This window comes from Clupea harengus, chromosome 9, assembly GCF_900700415.2.
Source record: "Clupea harengus chromosome 9, Ch_v2.0.2, whole genome shotgun sequence".
Lineage (NCBI taxonomy): Eukaryota > Metazoa > Chordata > Actinopteri > Clupeiformes > Clupeidae > Clupea > Clupea harengus.
This window is the reverse complement of record NC_045160.1, coordinates 27,258,126-27,258,549: the sequence shown is the minus strand read 5'-3', so window position 1 is coordinate 27,258,549 and position 424 is coordinate 27,258,126.

Genomic DNA, 424 nt, shown 5'->3' with positions numbered 1-424 from the left:
TCCACAATCTGTTACTTTGGATTGATTTGGGAAGTTTCTTCTCCACAACAATCTCCGCATCCTGTTGTTTTGAAATCATTGGGGAGTTTTCTCCACAACATTATTAAATTAGCTCTTGCTCACGAGCGGCGGACGCAACTCGTTGCTTTGCTCGTTGGCAGTTGTGCCAATGCAATTAGAGCCCTGAGTGTGTGTATGTTCGTGTGTGTGTGTGTGTGTGTGTGTGTGTGTGTGTATGTTCGTGTGGTGTGAGTGTGAGTGTGTGTGTGTGTGTGTGTGTTTGTCCATGTGTGTGTGTGTTTGTCCATGTGTGTGTGTATGTGTGTGTGTGTGTATGTGTGTGTGTGTGTTCGTCTATAGGGCTTATATTGTGTATATGTGTCTGTGTGTTTGTGTGTGTGTGCGTAATGTTATTTGTATGTGG